Source organism: Onychomys torridus, chromosome X (genome assembly GCF_903995425.1).
Source record: "Onychomys torridus chromosome X, mOncTor1.1, whole genome shotgun sequence".
Classification (NCBI taxonomy): Eukaryota; Metazoa; Chordata; class Mammalia; order Rodentia; family Cricetidae; genus Onychomys; species Onychomys torridus.
This window is the reverse complement of record NC_050466.1, coordinates 1,219,194-1,239,711: the sequence shown is the minus strand read 5'-3', so window position 1 is coordinate 1,239,711 and position 20,518 is coordinate 1,219,194. Positions and strand designations below refer to the sequence as shown.

General features: G+C 37.2%; 1 protein-coding gene and 1 pseudogene across 2 annotated transcripts in view; one reads left to right on the top strand and one right to left on the bottom strand.

The window, feature by feature from the left end:
- The window catches only part of Shroom4 (shroom family member 4), a 98,200-nt gene that overhangs the window by 15,587 nt on the left and 62,095 nt on the right, over window positions 1-20,518 (bottom strand). The window lies entirely within an intron of this gene.
- Window positions 4,864-5,513, top strand: LOC118573702 (annotated as a pseudogene).

Genomic DNA, 20,518 nt, shown 5'->3' with positions numbered 1-20,518 from the left:
AAAATCAGTTTTTTCCATAGAGTGGCACTGGGTATATCAACCACTCTTAGGGGAGGCCTCATGGTCGGGGCAGTTGACCAACATGTAATAGACTCCACAGTTTTGTTGTGTGACTTCATTTGGCTACAGTTTGTATTTTTGTTTGGGGGAAAGCTTGGTTTTATTTTGTTTTCTTTGTTTTGAGGGGTTTTGTGGTTGTATTGAGTTTTTACTTGTTTTTTTGAGAAAGAACATAAAGTTGAGTGGGAGAGGACATGGAAGGAGTTGGGGGAGGGGAAGAATATAATCAAAATATATTTAAATTAAAAATAAATATATATAAAGGTTAAGCATTGCTGTGGATATTGCTCTGTGTAAATAAAGTTCTGATTGGCCAGTGGCCAGGCAGGAAGTATAGGCGGGACAAGAGAGAAGAGAATTCTGGGAAGTAGAAGGCTGGAAAGAGACACCGCCAGCCGCCACCATGAAAAGCAACATGTAAAGACACTGGTAAGCCACAAAGCCATGTGGCAAAGTATAGACTAACAGAAATGGGTTAATTTAAGATAGAAGAAGTAGATAACAAGAAGCCTGCCACAGCCATACAGTTTCTAAACAATGTAAGTTTCTGTGTGCTTTCTTGGTTGGGTCTGAGCGACTGTGGGACTGGCGGGTAAGAGAGATTTGTCCTGACTGGGCCAGGAAGGAAAACTCTAACTACAAAGCATCTTATGAAACAATTGTAAGAGAAAGTATCTTATACATTAAAAGAACCAATCAGTAAATTAAGAAATAAGGCAGACTAGCTAGGCATGGTGGCACACACCTTTAATCCCAGCATGCAGGAGGTAGAAACAGGTGGATCTTTGTGAGTTTGAGGCCAGCCTGGTTTACATAGTGAATTCCAGGAAACCCTGGACTATATATATTAGAGATATCCTGTCTCAAATAAAGATAAGGAATAAAGTAGACTATAAAAACATCATCTATATAAAAACATTATAAAACAAGGAGATAAAAATTATTCAGTAAATTGAGACTACTTTTGATCGGTGCTATATATGTAAATATATACTTATATTCTATATGTTATATATTTGTATAAATAAGAAAAATTTAAAATTTAAAATATGATCTCTCCTAGGAAAAATAATATTCTTTTAAGTTATAATAGATAATCTCCAAAGACAAAGTCCAGGTACTTTGACTATTTATAAAATATCAAACTTCCACATGGTAATATTTATCAAAATGAAATGACATCTCTTCAGCTGATTATAAAGAGGTAAACTCTTTAAACTTATGATCTTGTTTCCTATGGTAGCCTGTGAGCAATCAACATCATGCTGAGTCCTGTCTACCACCAGGAAATTCCCAGGGTTCAATTAGATCAGGAGAGAGACTATGCATTCAACAGTCATGGCAATGGCTGAGACTATTTCTTTAAAAGTAACAGTACATATAATGCTAACTAAGCTTAGAGAAAATGGAAACAAAACATCATTCCCTTCATCACTAGTTCCTACATGGATCAGAAATTCATACGCACATATCTTCACTCTTCTCATTTGGGTCTTAGCCTACCTGTAGACTCCTAATGCACAAATTATCCAACTTAGCATATCCTCTCAAGGAATAAAATAAAAATAAAAAGTAGTGAGTGAACAGCAAAAGGATGGCAGATATATATCAAGTAGAGGGGGCCTTCCTGATGATCCTATTTATTAGTCTTAATTACTGATTCTATTTTGCATTCATTCCTCTCCCAAAATACCATAATGCTAACAACTCGGATATATGATAAAGTTCTAATTACACTAAATCTTTCTCTTTCTCCCCCCCTCACTCTTTAGGTGAGAGCACATGCATATATACACATAAATATATATCTGCCCCACACTGTGTGTGTGTGTGTGTGTGTGTGTGTGTGTGTGTGTGTGTGTGTGTGTGAGTGTATGTGTATGTGTGTGTATGTGTATGAGAGACAGAGCCATGTCCAGGCTGGCTTTGAACTTGAAATCTTCCTTTGTCAGCTACATAAGAACTAGCATTACACGCATATCTTGTTATATCCAGAAGCCCTGAATCTTTATGTAACCCAAACGAATGGAAGCACATGAATTATGAACCAAAGGCTGTGGAGCCCCCAGCTGGATCAGGCCCTCTGGATAAGTGAGACAATTGAATAGCTTGAGCTGTTTGGGAGGCATCCAGTCTTTGGGACCAGGATCTGTCCTTAGTGCATGAGCTGGCTGTTTGGAACCTTGGGCTTACACAGGGACACTTTGCTCAGCCTGGAAGGAGGGGACTGGACCTGCCTGTACTGAATCCACCAGGTTTAAATGAATCCCCAGGGGTGTCTTGGTCCTGGAGGAGATAGGAATGGAGGGGAGGGGATGGGGGAAAGGTGAGGTGTGGGCGGGGTGGGGTGGTGGGGTGGGGAGTAGGACAGGGGAACCCATGGCTGATGTGTAAACTTAAAACACAAATATAATTAAAAAAAGTTAAAAAAATAAACATAGAATCAAACATCATAAGAAAACTGTAGGTAATGTAAATGCAAACAAATAAAGTCAGAAACAAATTTAAGACTGTTTCAACTTATAACTAAAATTAAAATAAGAGAAAACTCTAACATAGACTATACTTTCTTTTCAGGACCCCAGTGAATTATTTTTTAATTGCCTATATATTGAGCCAGAGGCAATACAGATCACATTCTCTAATCATAATTCAGTAATACTGGAAATGCAGTCCAAACATGAAAGATAAAAATGTATAGTATATAGAAAACAAACAGGAAAACTTTTCCCCTTTAGATAAAGAAGAAATATGAAACTTAGGATATCTAGAAACCATCAGAAGCCAGAGGATATACTTCACTAAAGTGGTAGTTCAAAGATGACCTTGAAAGACTCAGCCTTAAATGGGATGCCTCCATCAAATCCCTCCTCTCAGGGCTCAGGGAACCCCCACAGAAGATGAGGCAGAAAGAGTGTAAGAGCCAGAGGGGATGGAGGACACCAAGAAAACGGCCCTCTGGATCAACTGAGCAAAGCTCATATGAACTCACAGAGACTGAAACAGCATGCACAGGGCCTGCACGGGTCTGCACCAGGTCCTCTGTGTGTATATTATCACTTTCAGTTTAGTGTTTGTATGGGATTCAGGTGTGTGCTTTCTCCTGACTCTTGTGCCTTCTCTTGGGCTTTTTCCTTGTGTTGGTTTGTCTTGTTCAACTTCTATATGATAGTTTTTGTTTTTTCTTACTATATTTTATTTTGTTATACTCTATTATTATCCCTTAACAGCCTGTTCTTTGTTTTAATATTTATTTATTTATACAGTGTCTGCCTGCATACCTGCAGGCCAGAAGAGGGTGCCACATTTCATTACAGATGGTTGTAAACCATCATGTGGTTGCTGGGAATTGAACTCAGGACCTCTGGAAGAACAACCAGTGCTCTTAACCTCTCAGCCATCTCTCCAGCCCCCCAGCCTGTTCTTTTCTAATGAGAGACAGAAAGGAAGTGGATCCAGAGGGGTTGGAAAGAGGGGAGGAACTGGGAGGAGTAGAGAGGGAAGGGAAACTATAATCAGGATATATTGTGTGAGAGAAGACTCTATTTTCAATAAAAGGAAGATAATACCAAAATAAAATAAACAAATTAAGTACTCAATTGACAAATTCTTAAAAAGAGAATCTAAAAACTGATCCAAACAAAGCAGAAAATTGTAGTTGTATTGTGTTCTCCAAAATATTGTGCATGCTAATAAACTTATCTAAGGTCAGAGACAGAACAGCCACAATATTAAACATAGAGGTTAGGCAGTGGTAGCTCACGCCTTTAATCCTAGCATTCCAGAGGCAGAAATCCCCCTGGATCTCTTTGAGTTCAAGGCCACATTGGAAACAGCCAGGTATGGTGACACACACCTTTACTCCCAGAAAGTGAGCCTTTAATCCCAGGGAGTGATGGTAGAAAGTAGAAAAGTATATAAGGCGTGAAGACCAGAGACTAGAAGCTTTTGGCTGGTTAAGCTTTTAGGCTTTTGACCAGCAGTTCAGCTGAGATCCATTCAGATATGAGGACTCAGAGGCTTCCAGTCTGAGGAAACAGGATCAGCTGAGGAACTGGCAAAGTGAGGCAGCTGTGGCTTGTTCTGCTTCTCTGATCTTCCAGCACTCACCACAATAGCTGGCCTCAGGTATGATTTTATTAATACGACCGTCTAACAATTTGTGCTACAGAAAATATTAAAACAAGTAGCAGAAATGAATACAGTAGGAAATAAATGCTATAACTAACAATGGAAGATAAAAATGGAGAGGTATATGGAAGGGTTTGGAGGGAGGAAAAGGAAAGGGAACTTATAGAATTATATTATAAACTCAAAATTTAAAAAAATTAAATTTTATTTATTTATTTTTTTAGGGAGAATTCTTTTTTAAATTAAATTTTAAATTTATTTTACATACCAAACACAGTTTCCCCTCCTTCTTCTCCTCTCATTCCCTCTCCCCACCTCCCTTCTACTCTCCCCATCCCCTCCTCCTCTGAAAGGGTATGGCCTCCCATGGGAGTCAACATAGAACCTTCATCCAGTAACTGATGGAAGCAGATGCAGAAATCCACAACCAAGAAATTAAATTTTAAAAAGAAAAAAATGAAATAGTAAAACTGATAAACCATTTACTAATCAAATAGAATACTCCCAATTGTTCTATCTTGCTAACAAACGAGATAAAAATTTCTCATACTTTATAGCTTTAAGTCATGAATCAGAAATAAATTGCAGAGACAGAGCAGCGCCTGGGAGAGCCCATGTGTCTGTGTCTTGCTTTAACAGTGTTTAGATGGAACAGACCCAGGGGACTCCCTTATGTTAGCTTCCAGCTGCTTTTCAGTCTCTCCAGTTGCAGCCTCTGGGACCATCTTCTCACTGCCTTTGGCTCCAAGGACCAGCCAGCACCATCTCTTCACTGTTATTCAGCCATGTCCTCCCCAGGTTCATCAGAATTATTCCACCAAAGTGGAGGCTGCAGGGAACCGCCTGGTTAACTTGCACCTGTGGGCCTCCTACACCTACCTCTCTCTGGGCTACTATTTTGATTGGAATGACATGGCTCTGGAAATTCTGCAAATTGGCTGGGGAGAAGCGCGAGGGATCCCAGTGGCTCCTGAAGATGCAGAACGAATTGTGGGAGCCGCACATTCTTCCAGGATATTCAGAAGCCATCTCAAGATGAGTGGGGTACAGCCCAGGAGGCCATGGAAGCTGCCTTGGCCCTGGAGAAGAACCTGAACCAGGCCCTCTTGGATCTTCATTCTTTGGCTTCTGCTCGCACAGATCCTCATCTCTGTTACTACCTGGAAAACCACTTCTTGGATGAGGAGGGGAAGCTTATCAAGAAGATGGGCAACCACCTGATCAAACTCCACAGGGTGGCTGGGCCACAACTAACAGACTGTCATGCCCAGCCATCCCTGAGCGAGGACCTCTTTGAGAGGTTCACTTTCAAGCATGACTAGAAGGCCTTGCCTGCCAAGGGGCTCCCTCCTCTGCTCTGTACCAGCCAGCCTCAGGACCTCCACCTGAACATCTTGAGCCAACAAGCCAGCTTTGTAACAACCCTGGAACCCCTCCCAAGTCTTGGACCAAGCAAAAATACAGCTTTTTGAAATAGCAAAACAAAAACAAAAACTTCAGAATTCAATTTGTAAAAGTATATAAATGCAATGTTACAAATGGTGAAATAAGTATGGATACAGAATAAATGAAAACAGTAAGAATACCTTTTGATATAACCATTTGGAAAACTTAGGGCAATTTCTTAAGAAACCACTAACTGCCAACACTGACTGATTGGAAAAGGGACTATACTCATTAGTTATCATAGAAAAAAATCAAAGTACTTAACCAAAAGTACAGAATCACACAGTTTTGTGTGGTTCTGATAACCTTCAAGGAATATACACCACTAATATTATGTACACTTTCTAGACTCTGAAATCTAGAGAAGATAGAAAAGACCCAATTCCAACAACTAAGAAATGTAGAAACAAACAGTAGAGACAAGTCTTATCTAAGAATATATATATAAAGTATTAGTGAAGAGAATCTGGAGGTTGTTAAAAAAATACTATACCATAAACATGGATGCTCATCTTAGAAATTAAAATCTCATTTAGTGTTAGAAAATCTATTCATATAATCGACAATACTAATAAATCAAAAGACAAATGTTATAAAACAGTTTCCCTGATCCTAAAACATATTTGATTGCAATTATCAAACCTCTCTAGAGTTAAAAAGCAACTCACAGGAAAATGTAACTACTACTATAAAATTATCACTGTTACACCCAGGGCTTCATGCATGTCAGGCAAGTGCTTTATCATTGCGCTACACCCCCAGCTCAGCAAAACAGTAGGGACATTCCTGTGAAAATTGGGAACAAGAGAAACTGCCCACTATCTCAACTAGTACTTAATATTGTTCTGAAAATGCTAAATATGAGATTTGACATGATGAACATATAATCAGTGGAAGGCGGTATTATGCATTGATGATATAATTTATCTGAAAATTCATTATAGTTGAAAATGTAATACCAACAGTAAGAAAATTCAGTTAGGTATCAAGGTATAAATGAATATATAGAAACCAACAACTTTTGGTTGCATGCAACCAAAATTATGCATGCAACAATTAGAAAACATAATGGAGGGTAAGATCATACTTGGCATAGCAATTAAAAAGATAAACTATCTATGAATAAACCTAAACAAGAAATATCTAGGACTTATATGCAGAAAACATTAAAAACTCTATTGAGGGACATAAAACAATATATACATAAATGAAAAGACACACACTGTAAAGACATCAAGTCTACCCAAATTAATATATAAGTTTAATATAAGTCCAATAAAATTACCAGCAAATGGGATTTTTGAAAGATTCTTCTAAATATTATTTGGGACAATAAAATTGTAGTGATTACCATGAACAGTAGCAAAGAGTTGTGAGGGAGAAGGAGTCTTACCAACTGTGAAATATGCTCTGAAGTTACAGTGAATAAGGCAGTCTCACAAATAGAAAGGTGGATTCATGGTATAAAATATAGAATACTGGTTGGAGGCATAGCACCTGTAATCCCAGCATTTGGAAAGGAGGCTGAGGAAAGTGGATTTCCAGGGGTCCAAGGCCAACCTGGGTTACACAGCAAGACTCTCTCTCTAAATATTTAAACAAGCAATAAAAATGACAAAACCTATAGAATTCTAACCTGGTTCAAATGCATGTGAAGTTAGCTCATTATAACCTAAGCTAGGGAAGATGACTCATTTGCATATAGTTTTGGAACAAATAAGATAGTCACCAGCGATAAGGTTAAACTTTCATATCCCTCTTTCCAATAAAGTTCATATATAATTTCAAATGTAAAAAAGACATTATGATAAATTCTAGAGGAAAACAGAAAACACAAGCAAAACTTTAATCCTAAGATTAAATTCTAATGTAAGTCACTAAATATAGATGTAATCAAACAGAGGTGATGCTTAATTTTGATTTCCCCATAATTAAAAATTCATAAGAAAAATATCAGAGACAAAATGAAAAGGTGATGATATACTGAGAAACTCTGTTTGTTTTATGTATGTGTGAAGAAGCACACTTACTAATCCACAATAGAAACCAGCAACACAACAGAGGAGAAAAGGTATGCAGTTCATAGCAAAAGGAGGATGTCTTCTTAACCTAACAGAAAATGCTCAACCATATGTAAACTTTTAAACTATATACAAATGATAATGAACCATTTTAAAATGAAAATTAAAGAATTTATAAGGGCATAGGAAAAATAGGTGATCTCACACACTGTTGGTGGAAGTATAAATTGGTGTCATTTTTTTTTTCAGAAGCCATTTGTAAAGAAAGAAGAGTCAACATCGATTATCCTTTGAACCAGCAATTCAATTTCTAAGGATTTTACATAATTCTGTATTATATATGTAGTTACATATATTCTATGCTTGTATTTTAACACGAACCCAGTTGGATTACATAAGGATATTCATTATAGCTTTGTATATAGTCACAAGGATGGAAATATTTTAAATGCCTTTCTATAGGAATTAAAGTAAAATAGGAAGAGCTAAATATGGAGTACTATATAGCTGCTCAAAGTAATGCAATAGATCTGTATTCAATTTACACACAAATCTATAGAACTACCACAAAAGTAAAAAGGTAAGATATAGAATCAAGTGTATATAATAACTAGACACTAGTTTTTTGGTACACAAGAAATGTCTAAGTGTTTCATGAGGAGCTGTATTGATAGATCAAAGTAAGGTCCTTCTAATGTGTGTGAGTATGTGATATACTTGGAAGTAATTTTCTTTACTAAGTCCATTTCTATGTATAATCAATATACATCTATAAAAAGTGAGCATAGAAATCCAAAAATAATTAGCAACATTCAAATTGAACATAAGGCATAAAATTGATATTATACATTTCCATGCCTGGAGCTTAAAGTATTCAGAAAACAGACCCCTTGCTGTGTTTGATAAGGGTCCTTAAAGATCCTGCCTCTCACACACTTTCTATATTCCTTGCCTGTATATATTCTGTTACCTTTACATCTCATTCTCTTTCCTTCCTTCCTGTGACTTGTTAAATTCATGTTTAATTCTCAGTTTCCCAAGGAAGTAGTTTTTGATTTTCCACTCCTCAAAGGGAGTATGGGGCAAGTGGGCAGTCTCAGAATCCATGGAACTTCCTAACACAGTACTACTTAGTTGCTTGAACCTTAAATATGATCATTATGAAGGTGAAAGCCATGTCATGTTCACTACCACATATCATCAGTAACCAGTATGGTGTCTATGCACAGCAGGTACTTGGTAATTTCTTTATGACTATGGTAAAATAAAAGCTCATCTATTGTCCTCTAGCCCCAAGGGCAAAGCCACTAAGCAAAGGGAACAATAAATAATAGTAAATCAGAGAGTAGCTTCCAACTTCTTTATAATCTAATTTAGGTGTGTGCATGTATATGAGAGAGTAGTATTTAGTATATGGCTGTGTTTGAAGAGCAAGCATACTAAATTCCATATTTTTGGAGTGATGAAGGCTAATATAAATTATTAATTTTATCAACCACATAATGCTTTCTGACCTTATTACTGGGCTGATATCTGCTATGGCACTTCTAATGAGGTAGTTGGAGCATCTCTGCTGTGATTAACCTTTAAGTCTGGTGAAGGCCTTCCTTAGCTACACATCTCAAAAAACAAAGTGCTTCCACAAGATGCTACTTCCTAGTTGCTATGGTATGGATCTAGAATGGGCCCCCCAAACTCACATGTTATAGGCTTGTTTACAAGTTTGGTGCTATTAGGAGCTGGTGAAAATATTTAGAGGTGGGGACCAGTGGGAAGGCTTAGGTCCTTGGGCATGTTCCCTCAGAGAAAACTGCAGGGCTCTTCTATTTAGTTTTACACCCAAACATGAGATGAAAAGGCCTTCTCTACTATGTTCTCTAGCTATCAAGTACTGTCCCACCACAGGTCCAAAGCAATGGAGCCAGTGGTCACTTGTGGGAACCTTCAAAACTGAGCCAAAATCAAACTCTATCCATTTCCCAATACTGTGCACCTAATGCCTGCTGACTGGTGAGATATTAATAAATGCCTTGGTATTTTTGTGGGTCCCTTCTCCTTCATTGTGATGGAGAGGTCTGTATTTTCAGAAAAATTAAGTCATCTTTCTACTATAGCTACACTTTAAAGCACTCAGTACTACTTTTTCACACTGGACCCTAACAACCTAACTGTTTTGTTTTTGTCTAGGTCATTTCATTGTTTTTTTTAAGCCTCTGGTATTAGGCTCCATAGTACTTCGCTTATATTTACACTTACCATGATTTTATGTATTAAAACAAATATTAAGAAATTAATAAATATAAGAGATTTATGAATAAACTATAATGACAGCCTATGTCAGAGGTACATATAGAACTTCTTTCCAAAATTTGGACTCCACTAGCCTTGGACAGCAGTCCTTAATCAAGGTGAATCCTAATCAAGATTATCTGGGGAGATTGTTTACATGCAAATGTATAGGGCCTTGCCTCTAGAAATTGGGATTTCAATCCCTGTGGTAGGTCCTAGGAACCTAAATTTTAAACAGCTAACTCAAGGGAGTCTAAACAAGTGCTTGTAGAATCACAGTATAGAAGCAAGAAGCCAGGGGAAAGCCTAGGCAGGTTATTGTTGTTTGGGGATACATCTGTTTGTTCTAATCAGGTTGGATTTGAAATTATTCATGCTGTCCCTACCCCTCATCATATACACTGAATTGTCAATTCCTACTTCCTGTCCCTGCATCTATCTATCTATCTTCCTTTCTTCCTTCCTTTCTTCCTTCCTTTCTTTCTTTCTTTCTTTCTTTCTTTCTTTCTTTCTTTCTTTCCTTCCTTCCTTCCTTCCTTCCTTCCTTCCTTCCTTCCTTCCTTCCTTCTTTCTTTTTTTGGTTTTTTGAGTATATACCTAGTCTTTTGACTCTTCATACTACTCTTAACCCAAACTTACTTTAAAATTTTTATTATATTTTTTAAAATTAAAGACAACAAAATTGCCTTTGAGATTAAATGTAATAAAATATCATGGAATAAAGTTAACTAAGAAGGCGAAGGACGTCTACAATGAAAACTTTAAACCTCTAAAGAAAGAGACTGAGAAAGACACTACAAAATGGAAAGATAGTCCATGTTCACGGATTGCTAGAATTAATATTGTGAAAATGACCATTCTACCAAAAGCATTTTACAGATTCACTGCAATCCCAATCAAAATACTCACAATGAAATCTTCAAAGAAAAAAAAATCCTAAAATTCACATGGAACCAGAAAAGAACCCAGATAGTCAAAGCAATTCTGAGTATAAAGACCAGAACTGGAGGGATTGCTATTCCAGACTTCAATATCATAGAACTATAGTAATAAAAAACAACATGGTAGTGACATAAAAATAAACATGTAGACTACCAGGATAAAACAGAAAGCCCATGCATGAGTATTCGTAGCTATAGACATTTGATATCTGACAAAGAGGCAAAATAATACACTGAAGAAAATACATTTTCAACAAACGGTGAAGGTAAAACTGATGTCCTCGTGCAGAAGGATGATATTAGACCCCCATCTATCATTCAGCACAAACATTAGGTCCAAGTGGATCAAAGACATCAATTTGAAACCTGAAACACTAAAACTGCTAGAATAAAACATAGACAGAACCCTACAAGATATGGGTGTAGAAAAGGACTTTCTGAACAAGACTCCATTAGCCAAGGAATTAAGGTCAACAACTGACCAAGTGGGACTTCATAAAACTAAAAAGCTTCTGTATAGCTAGGAAACAATTAACTGGAAGCCAACAGAATAGGAGAGAATCTTTGCCATCTATACATCTGACAGAGGATTAATAACCAGAATATTCAAAGAAAAAAACCTCAAACAAATGACCCATTCTAAAAATGGACGTAGGACCTGAATAAAGAGTTCTCAAAAGAAGAAAAAATGGTTAAGACATATCTCAAATAATGCTTAGCATCCCCAGTAATTAGGGAAATGCAAATAAAAAGAACTTTGATATTTTATCTTAGCCCAGCCAGAATGGCAAAGATCACCAAAACAACTCACGACAAATGCTGGAGGAGAATTGGGGAAAAGGGAACACTAATTCACTGCTCCTGGGACTGCAAACTGGTTCAGCTACTATGGAAATCAGTGTGGAAAATTCCCAAAAAGCTAAAAATAAGTCAACTATGACCCAGCTATACCACTCTTTGGCAGACACACAAAGGATTAGAAACTCTACTATGGAGAACTTGCTTAGCCATGTTCACTGCTCTAGATCCTCAGATGTGAGTGTACAAGGTGGAGTAAGAGGAGAAACCAGGAAAGCATAATAAATGGATCACAGGTGGGGGGAGGGGCTTGGGAAGGGAATAGCAGGAAGAAGGTGATATAAAAACAGAAATGAAATAACTGGGGAAGCTCCAAGAGGGGAGAAGGGAAGGAGATCAATCCAGAAGGAGAAGAAAGAATGTGGAACATACAACATGAAGTTTGTTTGATAAAGCCTAAAGTAATCATACTATTTTATATCTACCTAAAATTATATACTGTGTGTGTGTGTGTGTGTGTGTGTGTGTGTGTGTGTGTGTGTGTCTGTGTCTGTGTTAAAGGAAGTTAAGCCACTTGGGCTGACAGTGTTCCCTATAAGAATCACAGACTAACAAGAACCATAGTATCAAGCATGAGAAACCTCCTTTGAATGGTTGGCCAGAGTAGTCCAAGTGACTCCCAAAACAACATAGATTATCAATGTAGCCCTTGGTTCTCTATCAGGGCTTAACGGTGGGACCCTATTGCTGCAGACACCACACACTTAGGATAAAGGACTTGGATGTTCAAGCTGGATCTGACCCAAAAGCCTCTTTTCTATGGTCTATCTATACCAGTGTAATTCCTTACTGTAGTCTAAAGCTTATCCATATACCTACAGATAAACATAGTTACCACCCCTAATCAAATTAGCCTCTCTTTATAGCAAATGGAGACCATCACAGAAAACTACAACTGGACATAATGAGCAGATCATGGGGAGCCAGCCCCAACAGATACACCCCATCACAACTCCTGAAGAGGGAGGAAAGGCTATGAGAGCCACAATACCAGGGAGTCTACTGCTGATCATATTCATCTCTCCCCCCAATTTTTTCCAGATTGACACCTCATTTTATTCCCACTCAACTTTGTGTCATTAAAAATCAAAACAAAACAAAACAAAACTTCAAGCCCACGTGTGCGGCTCAAATATTCTTAGATGTGTAGTCTTCCACTGGAGTGTGGTGGGCTTACTAGTGGCTAACTTGCTCTTGCTCATCTCTTTCTTTTTGCTGAATAAAAAGGGAGGGAGGGAGTCTACAGTTGAAGTCTTTGGTAAACTAGGACCTCCAGGCTATGTAGCCATTTGGCTAAGCTGGGCCTAGTTCTGGTTTCTTGACTGTTGATCAAGGTTGAACATTAAAGAGTGGGCAACATTGCCCAACTTCCTTGATATAAAGCAGGAGCAGAGCTAAAGATTACAGCTGTGACAGGCTTGGATTGTGCACTTTGCCCAACTAGATGCTGCACTTCACTGTCAAAAGGATAATCGGCATCTACTAGGATCCTCCCTATGTATCCCAAAGCATTTCTGTGCTTTTTAATATAGTTAACCTTCAGGAAGGCTGTAAGGTAAGTAGTTCACTGAGACTAAGATGGGTTACATAGCTTGTTCACAGCCATGCACTCTTTGATTTATGTAACTAGACATTTGAAAGTCTGCTAGAATTCAAACCCAAGTGTTCCTCCCAATATTTTCTGTGGTGCTCTACTGCTTTCCTGGGTATGGCCAGAGAAAGGGATAGAATGGTAAATTTGATTACTATCACAGATCAGGGTTCTCCTCAGCATGGCTGCAGCACAGTGGTCTAGCAGGTTCCCACTGAATTATGCTAAGCACAAGCCAGGGATACTGACCTGTAGAGGTTTTAATTTCAAAAAGGCCCAGGTCTTATAACTTACATAGAAATCTGTAACTGTGCTTTGGGTCCAAAGAAGGATTTTCTGCCTAGAAGGTGGGAATCTTCACCAATTGGCAGAACTATAGTATAGTTTCTTGCTTCTCAATATATATTAGGCACTGTTTTAGGCATGTTCATGTATGTATTTTAATTATTTTTCTCAATACCCAATAAATTAGGTGACATTATCCAGGTTGTAGCTGGGAATCCTTAGGCTAAAAAGGACAAACTATTTTCTTAACAGATAAGTGCTCCTCCAGCTATCTATGAAGACTATGAAGGAAAGGGAGATGAAAAGACACCAGTGAGGAGGCTATACGGCTCTATCTCAAAAACAAAAGCAAACTGCCTGCCAAAGCCTGGGCTGTTCTCTTTTCTTAGGACAGGTTGCCTTTTCTTCTGAAAAATACATTTTCCTCCTTTGTTAAAAACGGTAGGGGGATCGAACTGAAAACGAAGAGCAGTTCTGTCAGAGGCGGAAAAACCTCCTCCTGCCTCTTCCTTCAGTCTTTTGAAGTTTCCTTGTTTGGAAATTTTATTTTTAAACTTACCACAATAGCTTGGCATTCCAGGATCATCGTAGCAAGAGCACACGGGGCCAGTCCATCTTGCCTTTCCCTTCCCTACCCAGCCAAGAGATAAGACTGCTCCAAGAGAAACAGCCACTCCCAGGTTTTTACTAGAGGAAACATTTGCAAGATCCAGGAAACAAGACACAAGCAGGCTACAAAGGAGAAAAGACCCAGAGAGCTTGCTGTGGTCATCTCTCCCTGTCCCTGAGCTCACGGAAACTTCCAGTGGATAACAGCAAATGCCAAGTGCCAGGACTTGCTCCAGGCCTTCTCTAGGTCCCCAAGAGGTAAAAACACACTGCTGTTCAAGGAGATAGAGAAGCTCTTGCTTTGATGGGGTTGTCAACAGTAAAGCTTAGTTTCCCAGCCCCACCCCCAAACTCTAGCTTGTCAAGGTACCACGCATATAGAAGTTACACACTGGTAGACAGAAGGTGTGCTTCTCTTTCACTTCCCCATAGGATACTAATGGAATGAAAAGTCCTTAAGAAAATGAGGAGGATGAGTCAGATACGATATTTATGGGCATGTATGGGTGGGGCAGGATACTGCATCATGGAAGTGGTGACATTATGTGGAGGTTCAGGAAGGTCTGATTAGGTATCCCTTTAGATGTCAAATTTCTCATGGATTTGAATAAGCAGAAGTGCTGACTGATGGAGAATTCTAGCAAACCAAATTGTAGCCAACAGTGTGGTCAAGCATGGCTGGTGAGAACCAGTCTGTCATTGATACAGGGATTTTTCTAAAGCCTTTGATCTCAAACTTCCCATAACTAAATAAAACCGATATGGTCTGCTACTTCTTCAGATTTCCTTTTCTTTTTTTTTTTTATTATAAATTCCAACATTTTGACACATACCCAAAGAACACTTTGTGCTTTCAAGTCAAGCTAGTTATATTTGATCACATTCTTTCCTGAATTTTCTTTCAAATTCAATTCGTGGTTTGGTGTTAAGCTTTCTGGGGCTAACATAATTACATATTCTCATTTCCTTGAAATATTCAGCATTAATATTATCTGTCATTGTTAGTGGCTCTTCTATTCTAGTTCCATCATTGATGATATAATACATTGATAAGCATTTTCAATGACAAGTAGCCTATAATAGTATGAATATTTTTCAAGAAATTAATTTTATCTTTTGGATTATTCCTTATATGTAAAGTAAAATGCCTACTTATTTTCTTTGCACATTTGAGAAGCTAAATCTTCAAACTAACCCTCTCTATCTGTATTCTTTCTTCATATATTTTAGACAAGCAACTGTTATCAATAAAGTTGTTCCCAGGCACTCCCCTCATTCTGAGGCTTAGCTTTTTATTACATTTTGTGTACAAAGTTTTTTTTCCTAACTTTTTTATATTTCAACCCATCCATCTTGTCTCCAGTGACATCTTCAACTTAATAGACACAGATTTATCTTGCATCCTCAGCCAGAAAAAAATAAGCTGTTCCATTGGTTTACCAGAAGGCTAGGATGTGCTATGGATCTAATTAAGGTATATCTGTAAGTTAATCATCCTTCACGCAAATACCTAAAATTCCTCAAATTTTTAAATTGATTTTTAAAACAAGCTTCCAGTGTGTTTCATATTTTCAAGTTAGCTTGTTTGTTCATAGAATCCATTTTAAACTTTAATGTTTAAAATCAACTATGATTAATTTTAAATTAACTATGGCTGTGTATATAATAAATACATATTCTGAAGTTACACACAAAGGGGAAAAAATAGAAGGATCAAAGTAAGGCAATCACAAGTACAGAAATCCAAGGGAGGTAATTCAGACAAGAATGTCTGCTGGCTTTTAAATACCTACAATTATGTAACTTTTTCTTCCACTAGATCTACTCATAATTTTCCCCTCCCACTAATATCAAAATGAGTTTGCATTCTCTCTGCATGCAAACCAAATAACAACTGAGAGAGACAACTAAGAATGTAACTACCTAGAATTATCTGCTTTGCTTCTAGGTGGAGAGAGTAGCTGAAGATTATACTTTTGATTTTCCCACCTACACCCATCACTGCAGTTGTGACAGAAATGACATAATAAATATGAAAGTGTATGTGTGTGGTACTAAGGTGGGGGGGAGGAACTACACCAGGATTTTTCCTTATAAATGTCATTTCCTCACTGGATCTTTTCTAGTCCTTCTTATCTTACCTAGAAAAAATCCCTTTACTGTATTTTCTAATTTTTAAAGTTAGCATATAAAATAATATGTTTCATTATGGCATTTCATGTATATGTGTAATTGAAGTTTCCTCATAACCACCCTTTATTATCACATCCTTTCTAGTCCTTCACCACTGGTCTCTCTCATACCCTACTCCAGCTATTTTCATATCTATTTATATACTGATAATTGTAGACTCCTCATGAGAGGAAATGCAGTGTCTCATCCCCCCTTACCCCTCCATTCAATGCCTTCTTCTCTCTGCACAGCATCCTAGTTTCATGTCATATATAGATACACACATGAACACATATGTATGTTCAACATGAGATAAAACGTAATTGTCTTTCTGAATCTGATTTGCTTCATTTTAAAACTATGATCTACAATTCTGTTCACTTTTCTACAAATGGTATAACCTTTTCCTCCTTTACAGCTGAATAAAACTCCCAAACTCCTTTTTCTGTCTCTGTCCGTCCATCTGTCTGTCTGTCTCTTTTTCTCATGTGTGTGCATGTGCATGTATGCACATTTTCTTTTTCTATTTACCTGCTGATGAGCATCTAGGTTGATTCCCTGTCTTGACTATTGTGACTAGTACAGTAACACAGGTGTGTAAACATCTCTGTGGCATGCTGAGTCCTTCAGCATACATAACTGAAGCCATGGTATAACTGGGCCATATGATAGTCATGTTTGTAAGCTTTTGATGAATACCCAGACTGGTTTACATAGTTGCCTGAGAGCCTTAACTGTGATTTGCTTCTTCCATTTTCAGCATTGACATGGACATTCTTTTCCTTTCTGTTCATCTCTCCTTTCTATTTTAAACCTAATTTAGTTTCTGAGATCTCTACCAAACCATCACTTAAAACAACTGGCTTTCAAAACGTAGCAGGTATCACAATTGCATGGAGGGCTCAATAAAACACATACTGCTGGCCATTTTTCTAATTCATTAGGTCTGGGTAGGGCCTTTGATTTTTATTTTTAAGAAATTCTCGGATGACATTGAGGTTGCTGGGCCTGTGACCATGTTTGGAGACCACTAAATTAAAGTGTCTTTAATTTCTCTTCTCCCTAGCCATTTTCTTCTAAAACATTTCAGTGTTAAAATCTTTCTAAACATTTTAATCCCATAGTAAAATAATAATAATTAAAAACTAGTGAAAAGTAGTGGCCCTCTCTCATATTGCTGGTAGAAATGTAAAACAGTACAGCCATTTTGAGAAACAGGCAATTCTTCAAAGAGTTCAATATAAAGTTACCATATAGACCAGCAATTCTACTCCTAAGTATATGCTAGGGAGAATTGAAAATATACCTACCTAGAAAATTATATATGAAAGTTTATAGCAATAATATTTGTAACAAAAAGTAGAAGTAATTCAAATATGTATTAGTAGAGTGTTATGGAGTATTAGTTGAAGATGTGTGACATTTGTTTAGCTATGGAACATTTGTTTAATGATGCAAAGATGTGTTGCATTCTTTTATGTTGCATTTGTTTAACTCTGTGAAGCTGTGTTAGTTTGCCTGCCTAAAACACCTGATGGTCTAATAAAGAACTGAATGGCCAATAGCAAGGCAGCAGAAAGGGGTAGGTGGGGCTGGCAGGCAGAGAGAATAAATAGGAGGAGAAATCTGGGAAGAAAAGATAAGGAGTGAGAAAAGGAGAAGAGGACGTCAGGGGTCAGACACCCAGCTACACAGCAAGCCACAGAGTAGAAGTAGAGGAAGGTATATAGAGTTGAGAAAGATAAAAGTCCAGAGGCAAAAAGTAGAGGGGGATAATTTAAGTTAAGGAAAGCTGGCTAGAAACAAGCCAAGCTAAGGCTGAGCATTCATATGTAAGAATAAGCCTCCATGTATTTATTTGGGAGCTGAGTGGTAGGCTCCCAAACAGAAAAGACTAAAAACAACCAACTACAGTAGATGACAGGGTAAAGAAAATGTGATCTAATCACATGTTTTATGTGATTCCTCCTGAATGAGGTAAACAGAAAAAAGCAAATCTATGAATGCAGGAAACAAATTAGCAATTGCTTGAGGTTGAAAATGGGAATGGTAAGTGACTACTGCAAATGACATGAGAGATTATTGCAGGATGGCAGAAACATTCTAAAATTAGATTGTGGTAAAGATTATACATTACCTACTAAACACACCCAAACTGTACACTTGGAATATGAAAATTCATAATGAATAAAGATGTTTTCATTTCTTCCTTGTAGAACTCAAGCAATCATGCCATCTATTTCCTATATCCAATATTTTGCTAAATTTGCTTTCCTGAAGGACACATGATTGCAAACTGTCAAAGCCATTAATGCTGTCTTCCATGATGGCAATACATTGAGAGATTTTTCTTCTAGCACTTTGGCCACTTGATCCTACTTTACCACTTTCTTCTCCTCATTTTCCCCTGTCTGGGTGTTTGGCAAGCATCCTATGAAGAATCTGCCTCATTATCTTCATCTGTAATATATACCAGTTCTAGGGTACCATCTTCTCTAAACTGGCTCCTTCCTACTGACATAGACTGTCCCATCTATGTCAGTAACTTCCCAGGTCACCAGGGCTCAGCTAGTTTTAATTATTTCCTGTGTTCCAAAGCTCTAGAAACAGTTTTCTCTACTTGTCCTTCAAAAGATACTTTATAGTTTTGAGCAAATAATCTGAACAGACATTTACATGAGAAGCAATAATGACACTGAATAAACACATGAAAAATGTTCAAACTAGGATGATCAAGGTGAGCAAATTAAGACGATAGCAGGTATAACTGTTATGTTAAAAAAAGAAAAATTTCAATGATGGCAAAATTTGGTGCAAAGAACTGTTCTAGTATATTGCAAGTGGTAATGTAAAATGCCCCTAAGGAAAGTCATTTTTTAAATCTGTGAAGGATTATAAAAATGTTCATATACTGCGAACTAGTAATCCAAACTCCAGATAGTAGTTTCTTTAATAATTGTTTCAGGTAATTGCTTTAATGAGATAATTTAAAATGAGAAAAAAAATCTATAGATGCAAACTGTTGCAGATAATTTTTTATAATAGTAAGACATTGAAAACAGCCTGATTATTCAACAATTTAGGATTGATTAAACAAATTAGTATACAATAAACAGATGAAATATTATATAGCCATTAAGATTATAATTACTGAGGAAGCTTGAATAAAAATTATTTATCAAATAATGCTTAGTGTATCAGGATACAAAAGCTCATTTGCATAGTTATTATAACCATGCCAGAAATAATCTCCATACCTATAGAGAAAGCAAACAGGAAATTGGAGCAATAAGGTGGTAGAGACAAAGCTATTTTTTCTTGTGCTTAATTTTCTGTAATATTGTTTTTATAATAAACAATTATTTTTTCTCCCAAAAGATCACACATATTTATCTTTTATAGTGTATTTCAATTGCACCTCCACAGCCTAGTCCAAACAGTAACTTCTGGATGACTGCCACACTTGATTACCCTCCAACTCATCTAGATTTCAAATACTGCCAAGTTGCCTAAAATGCCACATTTATCAAGTTGCTTACCTGTCAATTTTTTTTGAAATTTTTTTGAAAACTTCATACATTTTTTAATGAATTTTTTCAAGGCCCATTCTCCTCGTTTATACCCCATCTGAATTTATTATATATATTTCTAAAGTGGTACTTATTAGTGGGGTATCAGGTATTGATTGATACATGTATACAATGAATAATGATTAAATCAGGGTAAACACCTCTCTTTCAAATATTTATCATTTCTTTATGGCAAAATGTTCAAAATCTCCTTATGGCTTTTTTAATATGTACAGTTCATCACTGCTATCTGCAGTCATCACATCACGCTGCTGTCTAACTGGAACTTGGTACTCACTGATGACAGGTGAACAGGAGTCACTCTCCTGTTCGACATCCCTTCTAGTTCTCCAGACCTACCCATCCTGGTTTAAAGCTTCATTAGTTAAACTTCTCTGGTCTTACTGCTGAGCATGAGCCATGGCTTCTCCTCTTCAGTATCACAACTCACATTTCTAGTGTTAAGCTGTGTTTGGAACGGTCTCTCACAAACATTTGATGTTGTTGGTTTTATCCTAGCTTACAAATAGGAAGAGATAAAGATAG